Source organism: Hydra vulgaris, chromosome 12 (assembly GCF_038396675.1).
Source record: "Hydra vulgaris chromosome 12, alternate assembly HydraT2T_AEP".
NCBI lineage: Eukaryota > Metazoa > Cnidaria > Hydrozoa > Anthoathecata > Hydridae > Hydra > Hydra vulgaris.
Genome location: NC_088931.1, coordinates 41,052,003 through 41,074,124, shown reverse-complemented (window position 1 = coordinate 41,074,124; position 22,122 = coordinate 41,052,003). Strand labels below are relative to the sequence as shown.

Genomic DNA, 22,122 nt, shown 5'->3' with positions numbered 1-22,122 from the left:
ATAACAAGATACTTTTTTCTTTGCAATATGATACTATTTTCTTTAGTAAATTCATGTATCTTTTCACTGTATAGATTGCTTAGATTATAACTAATAGGAACTTTAACTCCTACAATTTGACAAAAAACAAAAACAAACCAGTTAAAAGAGTGAATAGAAACAAACCGTCCAGACTTTAATTGTATTGTACATTAAGTGGTTTACTTTTGGTCCTTGTTGTCCATAAATGGTCAGCTTTATAAACATAACCAGAGACAATTTGACTAGAAGCACATTTTTGTATATTTGTATACTATGGATTTTCCATGTGTTTTCGGATTAAGTTTTTAAACTCTATTACGCAAGGTGGTAACTTGCACCCAATGAACATCTAATGCTTTCATCTTATAATGTTTATTGTTAACATAAAATTTGAAAACTGGCACACACAGACAAATATATATACATATATATATATATATATATATATATATATATATATATATATATATATATATAATATATATATATATATATATATATATATATATATATATATATATATATATATATATATATATATATATATATATATATATATATATATATATATTGAGGTTGTGTACAAAGTATTCTGACTAATTTTGTTGAGAAAAGTATCCGAAATAATTAAATCGTTTTTTAAGGAATAATAAAAACCAATAAACAAAGTAAAACTTTAAATAATCAAAATATAAACTATTTTTAACATTTTGATGTTTAATGTTTGAACAGATTCATATAAGTACTTGCCATAATTACAACTTGAAAAAAAAAAAAGATTTGTATTTAAAGTTACCCCGCTATTCAAAGTAACCCCGGTTTACGGTACTCGATTCATTAATAAACCTTTATCAAAATTTAGCGCGGAATATACGAGAAACAACATTTCATATACAACGTTTACTCGTTATCGCCCATTTTTTGTCCGCAAACCGTCGGCTAAAGATAGAAATACATGTCTGTGCAATAAAAACACGAGAACATACAATTACTTTGTGATAAACTTATTAACTTGCGTGTTTTGAAAGAAAAAAAATATTGAAGAAGTAGTGAAACAAGTTTGTTGTAGTACTGATAGAAGAGAATGCATTTTCAGAGAATGTAATATTTGCTTTAAGTCTCGTGTTCAATTTCAAGCAAAAGGATTGCTAAAAGATGAAAGTTTTATAGTTTGGTTCCAGTGGAAAAAGAAAAAACAGAAATATGAAAAGATGGGAGAAAAGAAAACAACAAGTGTTATCAGGAAAAGTGTGAAGCGTGGAACACTTAAAAATCTTAAATTAAAATTCTATGAATGAATTCGAAACGAGCTATGCAAGCATTTTTTTATAATAAGACACCAGTTCAGAATGTACAAACAATTAAAAGAAACAGTAAATGTGAACGAAGCTGTTATACATATAGATTTTTCTGAGAACTATGTGGGCAAGAATTTTGCTGCAATTCAATCTTCACATTTTGGAGCAAGTAACAAACAAGCTACATTGCATACAGGAGTAATTTATAAAATGGATGGACATCAGTCATTTACAACTATATCCGACTCTTTGAGACACGATCCTCCTTCTATATGGGCACATCTGGAACCCGTGCTAATTGAACTCAAGATAGATAACCCACAAGTTCCAGATCTTCATTTTTTTTCTGATGGACCAACCACACAATATAGGAATAAGCAAAACTTCTTCTTATTCTCTACATTGATATACAAATTAAAATTTAATTTAGCCAGTTGGAATTTTTTGAAAGTGGGCATGGCAAGGGAGCACCAGATGCGATAGGAGGATCTGTGAAACGTCAGGCAAATCAATTGCTTAATATGGGTTGTGACCTTCCAGATGCAGAAAGTTTATATAATTTTCTTAACAATGGACATTCATTAATAAAGTTTTACTATATTGAGGGATCCAAAATTACTTCTTTTGATCGCATTTTTAACTGGAGTGGTGATTGCTTGATTAAAAATGGCGTTTTCTTATTTTGGAGTTTTATAATTTGTAGTTGTTTGAATTAACTTTATACTAACGGCTATAGCAGATATTGTTATAAAATCGGAATTTATTGAAATAAGGCTACAGGGTGCTTCACATTATTTGAACTGGCGTTTAACCATGAGCGAGACTAGGTTTTTTCAAACCAAGACGAGACCGAGACGAGAAATTAGTACTTCTCGTGAGACCGAGAACGAGACGAGACGAGAAATTTAACAACTTTTGAAAACAAATTTATTAAAATCCAAATAAAAATAAAAATGTAAAATGGTTTTGAAAAATAGACACAAATGACATTTGTCAAATGTAAATAATTTTTTTAAATTTTAATTCAGAACTTTTTTGCCAAACTTTTTCAACAAGACAATGTTTTCTCTGATTAAGATGATTTGTTCTACTTTTTCTGGGTGTAAGTTGTGTCTGGATAATCGGACGACATTTCCACCTGAGCTAAAAATTCTCTCTGATTTAGTTGAACTTACTGGAATAGCTAAAATTTGTCTAGCTAATGAAGAGAGTTCTGGCAATGTATTTGAATGCAATTTCCACTAATCAAGAATCGGAAAGTCTTTTTTGGCATCAGTGAGATATTCATACTGGCACATTTCGCTCAAAATAGGATTCAGTTCAGACGTTGGCTCTTGTGTTTCAAGTCTGACGTTTAACTTGCGCTTCAGTTCTGAATTAGGGGACAAATCTGCTGAAAGGACTCTGGCAACAGGTTGGCACTCAACATTATCCTTAACCTGTGAGGCTAGCCATTCTTTTGTTGATTGAAATTTTTTGAAGAGCTTCAAGTGAAGTCCCTTTAAAGCAGGATTTAAGTAGTTTGCTGCAGCACTCAATAAGTTTCCAGTGTGACAAAGAGGAAATCTTTTCTCAATGCAGCTTTTCAAGTTTTTTGCATACAAGACACCGTAGCCATTTTTTCCATCTGTCTCAATAAATTGATCAATTTTGTCATGGATTAATTAAAGAGAATCGGTGACAGTGTTAATTGTTGGAATAGACTCAGCTGACCACGTTTCTGTAGCTTCTTTAAGTGGTGCCAAAATTTTCTTTGTTCATCAAATTTTTTCAGAATACTCAACGTAATCTTGGCTGTGTTTTTTTTCGAGGTGACGATGAAGTCCGCTTGTGTTTCCATTTTTTGGTTTTCAAAAACTTTTTGCACGCCTTGCATTCAGCACCGTCACTTGTTTTTTGAAAATATCTCCAGCATTTTGTAAACTATAATAATTTTTAATTCGGAAAATAATATAATATTTAAGTCTCGTTCTACTTCTCGCGAGAATTTTCTATTTCTCGTTTCTCACGAGAAGTCCCATTTCTCACGAGAAACGAGAACGAGATCTCGCTCACGGTTACTGGCGTTACATTGAATCTAACATAAACATACAGAGGTTTTCAATCTTCTGATTCAACTGGTCTATGTTTACATTTGCAAGATTATTAAAAACTAACAAGACTATCAATTTTTTTTTAATTATTATTGCTGTTACTAACAGAAGAGTAAGTGCATTGATTATTGTATTACATAAAGCAATATCCTGGTACACCTGATCTATGTTCAAAACAGCAAGCTTTCTTATTTAAGACTATACTAATCCTTGTTAACAATATAAAAGTAAAACAAAAGTTAAATTTGTTGGTGATCTTTACTATTCACACAATTTCTATTGCATATTGTTAATTAGCATATATATATAGTTTAACTGATATATGTATATGTGTATTTATATGTGTGTGTATATTAGGTACGTGAGTAAAAAATTTCAAATTGTTTGAATACTATAATGTTATATATCATTAGAAAGAGGATTATTACAGTATTTTAAAGGTGAAAAAATTATCAAAATCGAACAATTGGTTCAAAAGTTATGACGGTTTAAGTAGCGATTTTTCTATATATAGATTTGTTGAAGAAACTGTGGTCAAAATAATTTTTTTCTTCACTTAAATTGTCATAACTTTGCCAATTCTTATCGAAATACAAAGATCTTGGTGTCAAAAGATAGGTGTAAGAGTGGGTTACAACTTTATGTTAAACTCTAACCACCGGGTGTATTGGATGGACAGAGGGGGCACTAAACCACCGCCTCGCCCGTGTAAAACTAAACACTTTTTTCAGAAATTTTTTTTTTTTAAAGACATAAGCAATATAAATACACAAAAAAGTTGTTTTAAATTTATAGTAAACCACCAAAATATACGAGAGGTGAATGTTAGCAATAGAGGTGGGTGTGGTGGCGATTGGTGTATCACACCCTAGGATCAAAAACGACTTGATTTTATAAATATTTATATCTTTACTAAAATGAGTAAAATTAGTACACAATATAAAATTATGTTATACAATCTTACGTATAAAAGTGGTGTTTCTATTACAAAGGGACGTATGCCCACCAACTGCCTACCCCCCCTCCCCTACCCCACCTCTCCACCCATCCTAAAAAAAAAAATTATTATTTTCAAAATTTGAACAATAAATTTAAAAAATAAATTAAAAAATTGGAAAAAAATTGGAAATAAATTAAAAAATAAATTCATACCAGACAACCACCAAATATGGGAGGTGAATGTAAAACTCACAGTTGATATGTTGATGATGTTTTAGTACTATAATATCAAAAAATGTTTCAATTCTTGAAATATCTGATTGAATATTTAAAGTACAACAACAAAGAAGTAAAAAAAATATTCCACTAGATTAAAAGATACATTAGTGGTGCATCCATGGTCATAAGAGAGTGGAGTATAAGGGAGGGCGTATCTAAATATGTCATAAGAAAGAGGCATTCTAATGCCCCTTCCACTTCTTACCAAAAATTATTATTTAATTGGATATATATTACAAAAAAAATTATACAACTACTAATGTGGGGCTATAAGTCAATTGGCTGTAAAAAACATGTCATCTTTCTAACCAAGTATAGTAAAAACCTATAATAAAGTCTTTCATGTGATTATTACATTAACAGAAGTAAGGACCATACAGTATAGTTAACGAGCTAGCCATTTTGTTTGGTTAACAAACAAATTTCCTGTTTCAAAATAAATAATAAACAAAATATTAAAAAATAATAATAATATATAACTATTTTAAAGATAATACAATACATTTTTGTCTTGGCTTTTAGTGAATGATTAAAATAATTAATTCCAAAAATGAAACTATGTTTTAATCATTTTTAACAATAGACACCACGTGAAGGTAAGCCAGAGCCGTCTATCAAAAAATTTAAGAAGTCACAACACTTACTGTATTATTTAGGTAAATCACAACACTAGCTATATAATTTATGCAAGTCACAACACTTGCTGTATTAATTATACAAGTCACAACACTTGCTGTATTATTTAGGCAAGTCACAACATTTGCAATACATTTTTGGCAAGTCACAACACTTGCAGTGTTATTAAATTAATTAAATTGTAACTCACCGGAAACAACATCACCAGCAAGCTGGATCTTTTTCATGCAATAGTCAACAGCTTCATTATCAGTTTCATCATCTTTCCAGTAAGAAATAGTGTAAATGAAGTCATTTTTTCTTTTATTAACTTTTTTTACTCTGCCACGATATAAAACACTTTTGCATGTCTTTGGATCGTACCATTCATGTTCTAGTTTCTTCCCAACAATTCTATCTGACATGACATCTTCTAAATCTTCTAAATATTTTTCAACTTTAAAATACACTTGTTTCGAGTTATAATATCTATATAATGATACAAAATATACACTTTAAAATATTGAAACCTACAAAACTTACATATTTGTTTGCCATATTCACCTAAATACCAATTTTAAATTAAAACATTTACTTGAAGTTTATATTTGTAATGATGTATCAATTAGTTATATGTTGAAAAATATAGAAATCTATGAAACTTACGTATCTGCTGGCCGTACCTAAATACCATTTTCACCTAAATACCAATTTTAAATCAAAACGTTTATTTCATTTAAAAGTATTTGTATTAGCATACAAATACTTTTAAATGATATAGTAACTAAAACAATTTAAACTAAACTTACTGATTGTTTGTTCTAATTTGTCTACAGAAAAAAAAAGTGACTTAATAAAATGTAAGAATTAGGTATACAAAAATACAACTAACAACATTCTACATATGGCATAATAAAGAACTGTATTTGAAAACTAATAGTAAATGACTAAATACTAAATTAATTCATATAATAGGGATATAACTGACTGATCCTCTGTAAAGCAAGTTCATCTAAACAAATTAAATTAACTTTATTTTTACAAAGTAATATAAAAATTTGCATATAGTAAGTCATTTGTGTATATATATATATATATATATATATATATATATATATATATATATATATATATATATATATATATAATAAAAATAACTACTGAGCTATTGAAAAAAGAAAGTAACTAACTGATGTTGTTGGCTGACGCCATTTCACAACTTAGAGCATCTAAAACAACGAAAGAAATATTTAAGTTATACATAAAGGTTTAGATAGTGGCCAAATAATAATTTAAAAATAGTTTAATAAATTTATATAAAAATAACTTATTTATTAGATATATAAATTATAATCTAAAGGCTTTCCGTGTTAAATAAAGGCAACGTTCAAACTTCAAATTAGATATGATTCATAACTAATTTGATTCATATATAAATTATATTATGAATATGATACGAAATACTATGTGAAACCTTTATTTTTTTTCTCCATTTTGTTTCTAAATGAAATATAAAATTTAAGTCTTATTTACTAAAAATCCTTTTAATAAAACAATTTCATTTAAATTTACATATTTTTAAATCATATTTTCACTATAAAGTATTTAGGTTTATAATATCAATTTATGAAATAAGTTAAATATTGCTAATAATATTATTAATATGAATATATAAAAAAAATATATATACAAATAATCAATAGACCCCTCTGTCTCCCGCGCTAACAACAGGGAAAAACTAAAAAGTTATTTCAGAAAGCCTTCCTCAAGCACGCTAACTTTGAAGACACTGCAAAAATCGTGGCACAAAATTGTAGCACAAAATTCGGTTCCGTAAAACGCAATTGTCACGTACCTATGTATATGTATATATGCACATGTGAATTCATTGTGCTTGCTATATTCTATATTAATTTATTAGTGTAAATTCTATATTAATTTATATAGTTGCTTTATTCTAATAAATTTATATTCCATCTATATTATAAGTTTGTGTACTTATAAAGCTTTATTCTTATATAGTCTTATACTTAAAATATACAAATACTCATTATTACTAAATAATATTAGTGTATTTACCAATATCATAAAATTATATTTCATATTATTAATTTATATTTACTGTTAATTGCTTAATTACCCCTATATACTTAAAAACAAAATATTATTTAGTTATCTGAACTTATATTTTCAGTTATGACAATAATATGAAGTTTCTCTTTTTAACTTTGTTTAAAATATTATTATAAAAAGATAGTATATATACATACTATATACATTAATAATATCTTACCCATAAAAATTGACTTACAACTACAAACCTAATCCATTAAATCTTATACATTATCATTTTAATTTGTTGCTCTATCATTTTAATTGCATTATCTCTATATGCTTAGAAACTTCGAATAGACTTATATGTAATTCAAAAATATTAATTTATGAAATATGATATTAAAGCAATCCTGCAAACTTTGCACAAAAAAATGTATCTAAAAACCATAGAGTCATCCAATGTGACTGCTGCTTTTCTTGGATTCACACAAAATGCAATCTAATCAATAAGCATACATATGACATTATCTCCATTGATTCTTTAGAATGGTATTGCTTTGACTGTATTTCCGAAAATATACCATTTAGTACCCTTTCTGATCAAGAACTTAAACTTACACTTTCATGCAAGAATCTTCCATTAAAGCTATTAAAATCTCTTGAATCTCCTGCTCACCTAAAAAGTCTATATAGAGATATGAATAATGTATATAATACAACTATTAATTGTAAATATCTTAAAGAATTATTTAACTCTGTAATGTTACAGAATTCAATAATTCTTTAAATCCTGATACTGATATATATCTTCATCTCAATATTGCTTCCTTACCACAACATATCGACGATCTCCGTAGCCTTATTGGCACTCTTAACACTTCCCCATTGGTGATAGGAATTACTGAATCAAATTATATATAAAAGACTCAAATATAACTGATATTACCATAAATGGATTTAACACTGAACATTGCCCTACTGAGTAAAAAAAAGGTAGGGTTCTTCTTTATCTGAGCTCTAATCTTAACTATGTAGTTCGTGATGATCTTACAATCTATGCCTCGAAGTTTCTTGAATCAGTTTTTGTTGAAGCTATCAATCCTCATAAAACCAATACTTTAATTGGCTGCATATATCGTCATCCAACTTTAAATCCAAAAGAATTAATTGCAAACCATTTAACACCTTTACTTGAGAAATTAAGTTATGAAAAAAAAAACATAATAATGGGTGATTTCAACATGGACTTAATTAACTATAGAGAATCTCATATTGTTTCTAATTATCTCCAAACATTATGCTCTTGCTTGCTTCTTCCAACCATTATACTTCCAACACGTATAACCTTAAAAACCAAAACTCTCATTTGATAACATTTTTATAAACTCCTATTCTCCTGAAACAATCTCTGGCAATCTAACAGTTTCTATTTCAGACCACATGGCCCAGTTTCTCTTTATTCCTGGTATTACACCAAAAATAAAGAATATAAAAATCTCTAGAAGATGCTTTAAAAACTTTGATACTGACATCTTTATACAAGATATATCTAGTATAAACTCGGAGGTGCAAATAAAAGACGTCGATATAAATAAAACAATGATAAGTTTTTTAAATACATTTGAAAAAGTTCTAGACAGGCATGCTCCATACAAAGTTTTAACAAAAAAACAAATTAAACTTAAATCTAAACCATGGATAACCGCTGGTATTCTTAAATCCATCTCAACCAAAAATGTCATTTATAAAAAATTTGTTAAATCAAACAATGCTATTACAAGAAATCTACTCTTTGATAAATTTAGGTTATATAGAAATAAAATAAGCAAGTTACTTAAACAATCCAAAAAAATGTATTATATTTCCTTTTTCAACAACAACCTAAACAGTATTAAGAGAACTTGGAAAGGAATAAAAGAAATTATCAACATCAGACCTACTATATACAATAACTCTTTAAACCTTAAAATAAATGATAAAGTCATCTCTGATCCAACCACAATTGCTAATATTTTCAACAATTACTTTGCTACTATCCAAGAGAATCTAATAAACAAAAAAATTATCCCTAAATATGATTTTAGAGACTTTCTAAAAAATCCTAATGAAAGTTCTTTTTTCTTTAAGCCAGTGACTGAAGTTGAGGTATCGAGTCTCATTATGAAACTTCAAAACAAAGAACGTCTGGGCCCAAACAGCTTACCCACATTTATTCTTAAGCTTATTCCAAATATAATTTCAAAGCCACTATCCATAATTATGAATAACTCATTTAGAAATGGAATTTTCCCAGATCTCCTTAAGATAGCTAAAGTGACACCAATACATAAAAAAGGTTCTCTACTGGATTACTCTAATTATCCCACAACCTCTCTTCTCTCAAATATAAGCAAACTATTTGAGAAAGCTATGCACAATAGACTCTAAAACTTTCTGGAGAAATTTAAGTGTCTTTATAAAAATCAGTATGGGTTTAGAAACAATCATTCAACAACTCATGCACTAATTGATATAACTGAAAAAATTAGAACAGCTTTGGACAATAAATTGTTTGCATGTGGTGTTTTTGTTGATCTCCAGAAAGCCTTTGATACAGTTGATCATTCCATTCTTATCAGAAAGTTGGAGTACTACGGTATCAGAGGCACAACACTCCAATGGTTTTCTTCTTATCTTCAAAATAGAACACAATTTGTTTCTATTAATGGGATAGAATCTGAATTAATAAAATTAAAAAATGGTGTCCCACAAGGCTCTGTATTAGGACCATTACTTTTCCTTCTCTTTATTAAAGATCTTAATACCTCTCTGAAGTTTTCCACTGCTTACCACTTTGCTGATGACACCAATCTGCTTTTAATAAACAAATCACCTAAAAAGATAAACAAAAATATAAACCATGACTTAGCGAATCTACTCCAGTGGCTTCTATCTAATAAATTATCACTTAATTCCAAAAAAACTGAAATTATTATCTTTAAATCAAGTCAAACAAAAATTAAAATGCACCTGAATTTCAGATTAAGTGGTCAAAAAATAGATACTGTGAATTTTATCAAGTATCTTGGTATCCAAATTGATTCTAATTTAAGTTTTGCATCCCATCTTCAAGGCACTGAAACTAAGCAGGTCCAACGGCATGTTGGCCAAAGTTCAACATTATCTTAATCTTGAAACGCTTCTTAACATATATCATGTGGTTTTTGAGTCTTATCTTAGATATGCTTGTCAAATATGGGGACAAACCCAATCTCTAACACTTAAAAGATTATCTCACCTCCAAAATAAAGCCCTAAAAATAATCTATTTTCAGCATTTTAACTCTAACCCAAATATCCTCTACTACATATCAAAGATACTTAAGTTAAAAGATCTTATTCAACACTCCAGCTGTTTGTTTGTTTGGAAACAGCAACATAAAACCTTACCTCCTCCATTTACTGATTTTTTTACTAATAAAAAAAATACTCGTTACCAACTTCGATCAGCTAAAAGCTTCAAATTATCTATACCTAAACATAGAACTGTTTGTTATGGACATGAATCAATTAAATATCAGAGCATATGCACATGGAATAGTCTCCCTTCACCGTTAAAATCTCTCCCTACATTTTCCAAATTCAAAAACAATGTATTTAATTTTTTATTAAACAAGTATTCTTCCTAATTTCTATGCTACTCTACTGCTAACTATCTACTATCCATCTTAACCTTATTCACTTCAATGCTGGTCTATAACTACTAATAATTGATCTTTTCTAAAATTCTTTTCTACTACTTTCTGAATTTCAATGCTGATTCAATTTATTACTACTAATACTTACTCTTTTTTAACTTTTTCTCAAATTAATATCACTATTTTATTTCCAACTCTCACTATTATAAATATTGCTATTTTTTAATATTGTTATTATTATTGTTGCTATTGTTGTTATTATTACTATTAATATTATTATTATCATTACTATTATTATTATTATTAATAATAAAATTGTTATCTTTATCGTTTACCAATAACTGGAGTTTTTATTATTGTCGCCTATTATTATTACCGATACTTATATTACTATATTATTTAAAATGTTGTTACTGTATATTATTATAATCTACTTCTCTTTTATTGCTATATATTTTAATTAGGTATATAAAAGTCTTTTATTCTAGATAGATGTATAAAAGTAATTTGAATTTTGTCCTAAATTATCAAACTTCTTACTTAATTATTATTCCAAAAGTTTTTCGTTAAAGTATTGTACTGTTTTACGGTTTTTTTTTTGTTTTTTTAGTTTGGTGTTTTAGTTTCTTATTATGGTGTTTTACTTAAAATTAGTACTTGTACTATATCTAAATATTCCATGAAATGTAAAATCTATTTCAGAATACATTTAATTTGATTTGATTTGACTCAAAATGTTCCAAAACGTTAAAGGCTATTACAGGCACTATGAAATTGCATCAGCTGCACACAGACAGAAAATTTAATGTTTTGTATCGAGATTTAAGTTGCTTCTGTAAGAGGGCTACAGTTTGCACATGCTACAATTTAAAGCGATATATGTTTTTCAAAAACACTAGCACGGTAAAAAAAAATTTGTGTATTTTATTATTTTGCTAATTTATTTGTTTCTATAATAATTAAATTTATTTTAAGTACTTCCGTGAATTTCTTTTTAATATTGCAGAATTTTAACAGTGATGAAATTATTACTTCGGCCAATGCAATGGATGTCAACATTTAAGCAACAATATCATTGATCTGGTTAATTTCGAGGAAAATTTGAATATCTTGTTGATTGAAGCAAATGATGTTGTGGACGACGACGAATTTCTTCATTACCATACATTAATGATGTATGGTAATGATCCAGTAACGGAGCGGACAGTGTTTGTACAAATCCGAAAAAGATTTTTGTCGAGTTAGTTTCTTTTTTTAAAGACGCTTTACCTTTTTTAAAAATGCGGTAGTGGTGTAGTGGTAAAGCGCTCGCCTCATAAGCGAGAGGTTCCGAGTTCGATCCCCACCACGTCCCTGGTAGTACCGCGCTCAACTTGTTCATCCGCGCAGCAGCCTTGTTCGTCGAGGTTCGTGTTTCGGAGTTATAGAGTTGAGAGAGGGTTATAACCACTATTAAGTAGCCTCCTCATCTGTAGTGGCCTTCTTGGCCTTGAGGAGGCGAATAACAAAAAAAAAAAAAAAAAAAAAAAGACAATGTACTGAATTTCTTTGTATACTAAGATTTTCGCTTTAATTTAAAATGTAACTTACACTGTTTTGCTTTTAAATAATAAATGATTAGCAAATGTCAGTAACGGAGCAGACGTTGTCACATAAGTTAAATTTTTTATGTCATTAAATTCGGCTGTATATACTTAACATGTAGGCTGTAGTTATACACACTAAAAATTAAAGGTAGAAATTTCTACCTTAGGGTAGGATATGTAATATACCCTTAGTAAGGTATAATTTTCTGACTAAGATACAGGCGTTTTTCGAAACGTTCGTCCATCTTGCCCCATGTTCCCCTACTTGTTAAAATTTTAAAGATAGTCCAAACTTTATTTTTATGCAACATTAGTTGCGACAAAACCGTCTTATTAGAAATTGACTCAAGTGCAAACTGACATAAGTGCGAAGCGGTTGCAAAAACTGGATCGGCATAAGTGCAAGCTTTTATGCAAGTTTTATGCGCCGAATAAATTTACAAATATTGGCATAAGTGTGAACTGGCATTAGTGCAAAGCAGTCACAAAAACTGGCATAAGTCGGAATTGTCATAAGTGCGCCGAATAAATTTGCAAGCATTGACATAAGTGCAAAGCAGTTACAAAAGCTGGCATAAGTTCAAACTACCATAAGTGGGAATCGCCATAAGCGCGCCGAATAAAATTGCAATTACTAACATAAGTGCAAATTGGCATTTCGCACATACGCCAGTTCCCACACTTATGTTAGGTTAACAAATTCTTTTGGGGCACTTATACCAGTTTGCATTTATGCCGATTCGCACTTATGCCAGTTTTTGCAACTGCTTCGCACTTATGCCAATTCGCACTTATGCTAATTTTTGCAAATTATTTCGGCGCATTTATGCCAGCTTGCACTTATGAAGTTTTCGCTTTTTCAGTCGTCTCCGAGAGTTAGTTTTTTTTTATCTTACTGGTACATAGAGGCGGACTGGCCCACCGGTCCCCTTAAGTTAGTTTAAAAATATACACAAGGGGAAAAATAATAAACATTTAGGCTTTTGACTTCGTTGTCTACGGGGTTTAAAACTGGAATAAAATGTTCGTACGTACATTTTATTCCAGTTTTAAACCCCGCTAAATTTAAATTGTGCTTCAGTTGGAAACTAGACCCGATTCAGTGGCGTAATTAGTTAGGATTTGCGGGGCCTTTAGACAAAATTATCTACGGTTTTCTCAATTTTTAATATAAACTCCTATATCCTGGTAATTGGTTTCCTACATAAATTACAGTAAATTAAAATATGCTATTAAAAATTAAGTTAAGCTCACTTGACGTTGCACACGATTAACGTGTGCAACATCAAGTGAGCTCAACTTACCTCAACGTCAAGTGTCATGTTAATCAATAATTTTGTCAGCAGTCTTCAAACACATTATGAGTGTGTTGTTAAATCGATTTTGCTTGTTTTGTCTTAACAAGCTGAATGAGTTTACTCTGTTTTTAAAGATTTATAGGCAACATACTGTACACTTAGGGTAAGCATCAAGCCCAATGTCATGCGATTAAGTAAAATTGTTATTTTGTGGATTTATGGTCCATGCTTAATAAAGTACACGATTATTTTGTTATAAGATACGAGTTAAGCTATGCATTATACATATTCTATAAATTTACGGTGGTAAAAATTTTATTGGTACATTTAGTCTTCATTTATATTAAAAAAACAAAAAGGTAAAAACCCAGTTTTTGATACAAAGAGGAGTAAAAAATGTTACACGTCACAAAATTTTTAATAAAATTTTTATAGATATAAAGCATATTTATTAGCATGATAGTTTTGATAAAATTTATGTACATATAAAGTATATTTATTAGCAAACTATTTAATTAGAACTTAATAATGTTAAAATTTTAGGAATGTAACAAAAGCTTACTTAAAGAAACCGATTGTTGCATTCCTAATATTTTAAAGTTAATGAAGAAAATCGAAGAAAGTTTCTTAACATTCTAAGGTCATAAAAGTAAACGCATTTTATTAAAGAAGTAGGTTAGACTTTCCCATCTTTATTAAACAGAACAAAATAATATTTTTGTTTAACTTACTTAATACTGAGTAAATCTTAACGACTCTAGAATTGTTCGAAATAGTTGCAAAACTGTTTTTTTTTAGCTTTCAAACAAAAATATTATAGGTTTACTTTCGATTTTAATTTTAATTTTTTATTTGTAAATTAATCCACCACTTTTTTTAATATTCTCATTTATTCAGGTCACATACAATCATGCCAAAATCTAGTTATGAAAGAGGCAACCAACTGCTGAATTCAGGTGGTTTAATTTTTTACCTTTTGCAAAATGTTGCAACACTTATAAAAGTGTCATATAGACAAATGGCAACATGAATTAAACTTGTTGAAACAAAAATTGAAGTAAACAAAATAAAAAGAGTGTAATGGGTTGGTAACGGTTGGCAAAATCAAATCCTGCAAAGGCAATATTTGTAACATAAGACAAACCATCTTCGACAGTGTTTGTTAGTTTGATTTCACGTCTGTCATCTATAATGAAGCAAAAAGTTTAGATGTAATAATCCATCATGAAGTTAAGACATGCCATTTCTCAAACTTGACATCTTTTTGAATAAAAACGTGTATTTGATAGTCTTGAGTATGATGCAACCATTCAAAGATATGCATATTCGTTGTCTGAGTTGCGAAAACTGTTTAAAGTATAGTTGTTACTATTCTTTTGTGCAACACTCTGTCCTGTTCTAGTTTATAAATTGATTAGTTTGTGATTTAAGTCTCTATGTTAAGGCTTAGTTTAGGAATGTTGCAGACCGGACTATCTTAGCAATATATGTACCGTCACCCTAGAATTGGTTTGTTCAACGGACCAATTTACAAATTGTTGGTTATAACGCGGTTAAAGTTTAGGAGGTAATACTGCTCTCGTATTTTATTTATAGCTAGTATAGAAATTTTAATGTACTACCTTTACTTTAAAATTATTGATAAAGTGAAATATAAAGTTGTTTACCTAAAATTAAAACGATATTAGCATATCTTATTTGGACATTAAACAAAACTGCACTAAGTACAAAATATTTGATAATTTTATAGGATATTGAACAAAATTTTAGGATAATGAACAAAGCAACACTAATCACAAATAATATATAATCTTGTTTTCTTTAACAATTTCTTTAACAAAATGAAAAAATGAACTCAAAAATAATAGAAAAAATAAACTCAAAAATAATTTTTTAAGCAAACATATAGGTCATCACCAGTTTGAAGAACTATATTAACAATTATAAAGTTTTTTTTTTCTTTTTCTGTTTAACATAGTATAATAATTTTTACAATGCTCGTTTAAATATATATAAAATAAATTCTGTTACAAGAGCATACACTAGTATTACAATAAAATAAGGTTAAAGCAGATAGGAACTCAAAGAAGATAAGGATAACATTACGTTATCGCAATCTTTTCATAGAGTCCCTTTTAAAAGAATAATAAATCGAAGATTTATATAATAAATAAGAAGAGTAATAAATCGTTTTAATAAATCGTAAATATACAGCATTAATATCGAGTATAATATAAATATAAAACTCATAATAAATATACAAAGAGATCATATTAAGAAGTATATAACACGTATAATATAAAGCTCATATTAAGAAGCAAACAAGTAGCAAAGTTACGGGTTAAATAGTCAAACAAACAAAAAATTAATTAGTTAAAATAAAAATAATTTTTAATTATTAAGATCATTACATTTTAAAAATTTCTTTATTTGCTTGAAGCTTAAATGAACTTAAGGACTTCACCGTAAACTTAAAATCGTTTTGACATTCATTCCATAATTTAGGTCCTCGATAAGATATACAATATTCTGAGAGTTTGTTACATTTCCAAGGCAATTTATAGTTAATGTTTCTATTTGATCTTAGATTATGCTTATCATTTAGCTTTATTTCGAATTTACCATTAAAATTTACTGGTAAAAGATTGTTGTAGTATCTATACATAAAAATTAGATGCTGATAGGTATTTATCTGAAAAAATCTGAAAAATGAAAATGAATTCGAATTCAAATTTACGTTTTTTTTTATTATAACCTAACTAACTTTATTAAGTTATAATTTAAATATTAAATATAGTGCAATTATTGAAGCATTTAGTGCAGCTTATAACTACAATCTGTTATAAAAATAATAACGAAGTGAATATTACAAACTGTTATAAAATTTTACTCTTTATTTAATTACACATAAATTTAAAAAAAGTAAAATTAAAATGTTCTGCTTCTTTTATGACTTCTCTTGACCAAAAGTTAATAGCATAATAAAATAATTAAATACAAAACTTAAAATTCATGCAAGTACCTTACTATTTTTTTTTTTCATTAGTCCAAACATAAGTCCTAAATCATGCCCGGAAAATCAACGGGAGACAGAGATATGGAAAGAACATGTTAATCCGGTGCATCAAAAAGAAAGAAAGACTGAAACAGAGAAATCAAACCAAGCTATGAGTTCCAGTATGATGAAATTTCTATAGAAACCCCTTGAAACTGTTACTGCTCCAGAGTCCTCAGATGAACCTAGGGCTGTAAATTCTAGCTCGTGTTCGTAAACGGCTCGGTGATCGGCTCGACAAGAGCTCGTTCATGTTCGGCTCGAATGGTAAACGAGCCGGGCTTGAAAAAAAAATTAGGCTCGTTTATTAAACGAGCCGAGCTTGAACATCATATTGGCTTGATTAAAGCTCGAATATATATATATATATATATATATATATATATATATATATATATATATATATATATATATATATATATATATATATATATATATATATATATATATATATATATATATGTATATATATATATATATATATATATATATATATATATATATATATATATATATATATATATATATTTATTTATTTATTTATCCAATGCAATGAGAGCAAGACTTATATTTGTGAAAATGTAAATTGAACTATTAGAGTGCAGTGTTTAATAGGAATTATTATGTTGGTGAGAGTTTACATTATATTTGAACTTTAAACATTAAGTTTGAAAATTGAACTATTAGTTTAAACTTTTATTTTGAACTATTAGATTTGTGGGATCTTATTTCATTATGTTGTTTATTTGCATGTTTAATAGACTGTATGGTTGTTTATGTTGTTTGTTGATTTGGACTTGCATTATTTACAGACAAGCCTTTAGTTAATAATTTTTTTTTACTAAACGAGCTTTAAACTTACAGGTTACAATAATTATTTCGAGTTTTAAACCAGTCAAGCTCGAGCAACATGCAAAACGAGCCGAGCCCAAACAATACTAATCCTTAACGATCCGAGCTCGAACAAAAAACCTCATGTTCGAAACGAGCTCGAGCCGAGCCTAAACACTCTTAATATGTAAACGAGCCAAGCCGAGTCCTGGCAAGCTTGGCTCGTTTGGCTCGATTTACAGGCCTAGATGAACCTCTTAGCCAAGTTTCTTTGGTTTCTGAAACAGAACTAGCTTCAGAGTTGAATGTATCCGCTGTGATCCAAGAGTTTAAACGCAATAAAGATTTAGTAAGTGATAAAATTTGTGACTCAGTAAATCAAGAGCAAGCAATTCATTTGAGCAATTCATTTAAAGACTTATATGCCGGAAAATGGACATTTCCAATAAGCGACTCTCAGCGTTATGACTAATTCAAAACAATCACCATCAAAATATAAAGAAATCTTATGAAAGTTACCCCAAAGACGCAAATAGCAGACATTTTTTTAAAATTTCATTTTACGCGAAAACTGATTAACGGCAAAACTCAACACCACAGATGGTTAGTTTACTCTATGTCAAAAGATAAACTTTATTGCTTTCCTTCTAGACTTTTTTCGCATACACAGAATCAGATGGTGAAAGAAGGATGTTGCGACTGGAAAGAGTCGGATATTGCATAGACATGAGAAAAATCAAGGACACATGGATTGCATGGTTAAATGGATGGAATTTTATAAAAGAATCAAAAACGGAAAAACAATAGATGAAGAGGGATTTATTAAAAAATCTCAAAAATATTGGTATAATTTGTTTGAAAGATTGATTGATATAATAAACTTTTTAGCCTTACACAATCTGGCATTTAGAGGTCATCGCGAATCACATAACCAGGACAATAGCAAAAACAGTGGTAAATTTATATACTTATTTAAGTTGTTATCCAAATATGATCTGACGCTAAAGGAGCACTTGCACCAAATTAATGAAAAGCAAATTGCTAAAAATTATCTGAGCCTAGATATTTAAAATGAATTAATTACATTGATGTCTGAAACAGTTACGTTTGCCGTTACGGAAACTACAGGAGGTATTTAGCAAACTCCATATTACAAGAACTAGAGAGAAATGGTCTAAAAATACAAAATTGTCAAGGACAGGGATATGATAATGACGCCAATATGATAGGCATTAATAAAGATGTCAGAACAAGAATACTCAACACTAATCCAAGAGAATTCTTCACATCATGCGGATATCATAGCCGGAATTTATTTTTAATAGATGCAGCTAATTCTTCTACAACATCATTTTTGGCTTTATTAATAAAATCTATGTACTCTTTTCGGCACTTTTTGAAAAATGATATCTCCTTTGCCTGTGCACAGGCAAAAGAGATACTACTTTTGCTGTTGAATTATCAGAAGAAGAATAATGATAATTAATTCCACTAGTAGAGGGTTAATTTCTAGGAGAACTTGGATTTGTAGATATGCTGGTTTGTGTCTCCAACCGCCTGTTTCGTTCAAACGCAAAATCAAACCAGTTTCATCGTTTGCTTGTTTTAAACACGTCAAATCTGGGACAATTTAATACAAAGTTATAACAACTTTTTAAAATTCTGTATAAATATTAAAAAAAATAGTTTTAACAGAGGCTTTAGATGTTACAAAATGTTACACCAACTAATTAAAGAACATATGCTTGTAGAAGGTTCTTTAAAATTTAACTAAGTATATAATTTGTCCCAATCCTATATTTTGTTTACAAAAATTATTTATCATTTACAGGTTTATGTATGACCCAGCTGCCTGTGCTTCAGTGAAGCTTATTTGAAGAAGTTAATCACTTAGCTTAATCTGAGTACTTACATTCAAATATAGTATTGGTTCTACTTGGGTTGAAACTTCAACAAAGTCACCTTGATTGACACCCTCAAAAAGGCGCTCATCCCCTCCATGTTCCTCTTGTAAGGTTAGCTTTGTGTAATCAATAGCATCAGGATTAAATAGTTGTTATCCACATTTCTTATAAGCACTTTTAATCTTCACCTCAGCTATTGATTTTGAATACATCGGAAGAAAAAGACTAGCGAACGTTTCTTTTGTAACATAAGAGTTACATTTGCTTTATGACCCTCTGAACCTTTACCCATGCTGCCTTCTTAGGTCCAAGTAACCCTTCATCAAGAGGCTGCATGACGTGGGTGCATTTAGGGGGGGAGGGATCAAAATTAATATGATGATGAGATCAACTAGCTTCTTGACAAGATTAAATTGAATGATTGATGTTTATCTGACCATATAATTACTGGTTTTTTAATATTTTAGATGTTAATGATTAGTCAAAAACGTTGTAAAGGTATTCGTATAACACCTTGTGGTTAACATAATTGCTTTCAGATTTTCCAATGGCTGCAAGTGTAAGAGGTAAAGATGCATAAACATTCATTAGAATACGCACATTAGGATATATTATAAGCGGTGGTAGCAATGATCCGCCTGCACTAACATTAGCTATATTGAAATGTGGAAAAAAAAAAAATGCGAAGGAATATTATCATGTCAAGCTAGGCATTCTAATAAACCAAAAATAAATGATGGGGAAGCATTTTGCAATTTTATGTGAAATTGTGAGGTTTATTAGTAATAAAGGCGCTACAGAATTAACAATGACTCGTTAGCAAAGATTGTAACATTGTATACATTTTGCTTTCCTAAAACAGTAATTCTTTCCTTTTCTTTTGAGGAGGTGCCGTAAGGAACATTTTTTGAGCTTTTTTCTACCAAAACTTTGGGTCTTATTGGAGAAAACACAAAGCCTGACTCATCGATGTTAAAGTTACGGTCAGGCTCATACAAAATGTCTACGCAATCATTTTCCGACAGATAGCTGCGAATATCAGAAAACCACTTTTTACTGCACTGTTGTGAAATGTTTCGCCAATTTGCACCTAAAGACTCTGTCATCTGGGTGGCTATGTTGGGATGCCTTGCCATGAAAAGCTTATACCTTCAAAAAAAGTTTTGATAAAGGTAATAAATTAGCCTTCTTTTAAAACTAGGTTATTCAAATTATATTTTAGACTATATAACTATCAATTTGTATTTGTTTACTTTTTAAGGTAATAACTTATTTAGTTATTGTATCAATTAAGATACTACCCAGCAAACATTTGGTCTAAAAAAGACGTCTTATAAATGTATAAAAAACGCCTAATACGTTTAAGAGACGCATTAAAATTGTCTTTTTCAGACCAAATGTTTGATGGGTATAGCCTATATTATTGTCGTATACTTGTCACTTTAGGCTAAACTTAAAATACTATATAAACAACTACCAGTATAGTAGCTTATTATATATTATATAATATAGTAATTATCATGTTTACTAACCACCGATCGCCAGGTTTTAGCGTGCCAGCTCTGCCAAATTTGTATGGTCTGTCCCTATTTATTTCTCCGAGTAGCCTCTCGTCCATTAAAAGACTGGAAACAAAGGACAGAACAGTGTCTTTGCATACAAGATGTGCTCTTCGTTGAGCGCTCATAATATAGTTCACGAGAACGTGTTCCTCAGCCTTAGTTAGAAAAGTTGCTGGCCTTAATTTTTTGGTGATGGAAGCCTTTCCTCTGAGTTTGTTCCTTAAGGTGGTTCTTGGTGGAGTTGGTCCCTTAAAGTGGTTCTTCCACCTTTCTGGCAATTTGTGGATACCACGCCAATAAAACTGATCGTTTTTTGAGGCAAACTATTCGGAGATCCATTTTTCGACTTCTTCGTAAGAATTGAAGTGTTGCTCATTCAATGCGTGTCTTATCAATGAAAACAAATGGTAATCGGAATGAGCCAAGTTTGGTGAATACGGCGGGTGAGGTAACTCTTCCCAGCCAAGTGATGTTATTGTTTCCTTGACCGCTTTTGCTGTATGACTCGGAGCATTATTATGTAACAAAACTACCTTTCCGTGTATTCTGGCCCATTCGGGTCGTTTTTCGATAAATGCATGGTTCAAATTGATCATTTTTTGTTGGTAGCGTTGTGTATCAACAGTTTCGCCAGGTTTTAGAAGTTTATGATACACCACTCCCTTCTGGTCCCACCAAACACAGAGCATTGTCTTTTTTCCGAACCGATCAGACTTTGCAGTCGATGTTGATGCTTCTCCTGAATTTACCCATGATCTTTCGCGTTTGGGATTCATAAAATAAATCCATTTTTCATCACCAGTCACAATTCGATGTAATACTGACTTTCTTTCGTGTCGTAACAGCAACATTTCAGATGTGGTTTTTCGCTTTTCCATCTGCCTGTCATTCAATTCATGTGGCACCCATT

The 22,122-nt window shown here is 29.7% G+C and overlaps 1 long non-coding RNA gene across 2 annotated transcripts; it reads right to left on the bottom strand.

Annotated features, from left to right (window-relative positions):
• Window positions 1–4,457: 4,457 nt before the first annotated feature.
• Window positions 4,458–7,023, bottom strand: LOC136087766 (uncharacterized). Of its 2 annotated transcripts, none has more exons than XR_010642049.1 (3): window positions 6,436–7,023; window positions 5,457–6,257; window positions 4,458–4,631 (listed from the first exon to the last, which is right to left on the bottom strand). It is a non-coding gene; the product is annotated as an uncharacterized LOC136087766 (long non-coding RNA). The 2 variants fall into 2 exon arrangements; XR_010642050.1 differs by having other exon boundaries at window positions 5,457–5,945.
• Between the last annotated feature and the right edge of the window lie 15,099 nt (window positions 7,024–22,122).